This window comes from Phascolarctos cinereus, unplaced genomic scaffold, assembly GCF_003287225.1.
Source record: "Phascolarctos cinereus isolate Bilbo 61053 unplaced genomic scaffold, phaCin_HiC Scaffold_4;HRSCAF=312, whole genome shotgun sequence".
In the NCBI taxonomy this organism is placed as follows: domain Eukaryota; kingdom Metazoa; phylum Chordata; class Mammalia; order Diprotodontia; family Phascolarctidae; genus Phascolarctos; species Phascolarctos cinereus.
In genome coordinates this window covers 430,641,973-430,644,180 of record NW_027555847.1, presented here as the reverse complement: position 1 = coordinate 430,644,180, position 2,208 = coordinate 430,641,973, and the positions used below count along the sequence as shown (strand labels likewise).

General features: G+C 42.0%; 1 pseudogene; it reads right to left on the bottom strand.

Moving 5' to 3' along the window:
• Positions 1 to 617: 617 nt before the first annotated feature.
• On the bottom strand, positions 618 to 1,169 carry LOC110217963 (ferritin heavy chain pseudogene; annotated as a pseudogene).
• Between the last annotated feature and the right edge of the window lie 1,039 nt (positions 1,170 to 2,208).

Genomic DNA, 2,208 nt, shown 5'->3' with positions numbered 1-2,208 from the left:
CAATTGACAGTCATCTTGATTTTTGTCTTGCCCCTTGACTTCAATGACTCTGGAAGAGAGAGTGAGGCTGACAACTTTGCTCAACTCTGCCTCACTTAAATCCAGTTCAGATAGGAATCAAGATATCACCCCATGATGTACAAATGGGGCAGCTAGTTGACCCAGTGAATAAAGCACCAATCCTGGAGTCAGGAGAGCCTGAACTCAAATCCTACCTCAGACACTCACTAGCTGTGTAACCCTGGGTAAGTTACTTAACCCTGATTGCCTCCCTCTCCCCCTGCTCCCCCCCAAAAAAAAATTAAGCAAGAGAAGAAAAAGGATTTCAGAATCCTGTAGTATCTGAGGCATGGATTGTCTTAGCCACATGTTTTCTCTATGGGTGTCTCATGATTTGTGTTTTCTAAGTTTGTTTTCACTCTTCCTATTAGCATTTTGTGTAATTGGAGAAGAGTACATGCCAGGTTTATGAGCGGTATTTATTACAGCTACTTATTTCTTATGCCTTTTTTTTTTTATCAGTACCAAGTAGCTTTAGTGGGATGTAAATGGTGGTAGTTTTTTGGTACAGATTATGAAAAGGTCAGATAACCAAAATATGCCTGCACTGAAAGACACTAGGAGTCACTCCTACGGTTCCCAAGTGTGGAGGAAGACAGGTGTGGCTTACCTCTCCTTTTACTGTCTCCAAGGGTGTGCTCATCAAAAAGATATTCCACCATGCCAGAATCAGGGGGCCCCCCCAATTTTGCATAAGTTGGTTACCTGATCACCCATTTGCTGATGGACTTTATCTGTTTGTCCAAGTAGTGGATTTCGATGAAATCACATAAATAGGGATCATTCTTGTCAGTTGCCAGCTTGTGCATTTTTTTTTTCCAAGTGCATTCAGCCCACTCTCCCAGTCATCTCGGTCTGGTTTCTTGATGTCTTGCAGGAAGATACAGCCACCTTGCTGGTTTTGGAGTTTCATCAGTTTTTCAGCATGCTCCCTCCTCTCCTTGTGGGATTGGTGTAGGAAATACCTGGCACATCATCTCGGTTGAAGTAGTAAGACATGGACAGGTAGACGTAGGAGGAGTAGGGTTTCAGGTTGATCTGCGGGTTGATGGCGGCCTCTGGGCCTGGTGGTAATTCTGTTGCACCTGAGAGGGAGACGAGGTCTTCATGAAGGCAAAGATGATGGAGACTGTGGGGAGGGGGAGGTGGAAAGGAAGAGTGGGAGGAGGGAGAGGAGGAGAGCTGCTGCTGCTCAACCGGGAGGATGGAAGAAGTGTTGGTTAGTGGAGGTGAAGGTGGAGAGGTGAGCAAGGGCAGCTCCAGGTGAAAATCGAGCAGCGGGTTCAATTCAAGCACCATTGAAGCAGGAAACCACAGCAACTCCCCTTCCTTGCACTTCTGGCCTTTCTTATGCCTTCTTTATAAATTGTTTTCTTTTAGCTGTGTCTAGTGGTACCTATTAATGTTAAGTACGCTGAGAGTAGCTTGTGTGTTATAGTTTTGGGAATGTTGACCTAAAAAGTACCTTTGAACTTGGATCAACACAGCAGTGTGAGTGAGAATTGGTGGAATATCCCTTGAGGGGCTGGTACATTTGTTGAAATTATATTGAGAAATTTAGAAATAAAAGTAATATTACCTTCCCTAATATTTTATCCCTGTGTTAATACCTGGACAGGCGATATGCTATAGGAATTGCAATACATTTGATATCATTTCACTCTAAAGAGATGTCTTCAAGCTGTCAGTTCTGCCACTTAGGAAATCTTATGAACATGAATTAGTTTTTCTTAGGGTCTCTGTTTCCTCATCTGTAAAATGGGACTTGTAGTACTTGGCTCATGGGATCATTGTAACAATGACATTTAATAAATTTATAAATGCAAGTTATTATATTGGTGAAAAGGTTTAAAAATGGTTTTTTCCTCTTTAGTTGCAAAGCATCACTATCTCCTGCCATTCCCTATCATCATCTATACCCATTTATCCTATGACAAGACTATTCAAGTTTCTTTCTCTTTCACTGAGCATGAAATCTCTTAGTCTAACCTGCCCATCTGGAGTCTTCTTTTCTCTTCACTGTTCTTGCTTTTTCTCTCATTCATCTATTCTTTGACTTGACTCTTCCCTCTCTTTAATATTTTCTAATTTATTACCTTTACTCCAGAAGAGGGTTCCTTGGCCCATCTGAAAGGTTAATGTCACTTG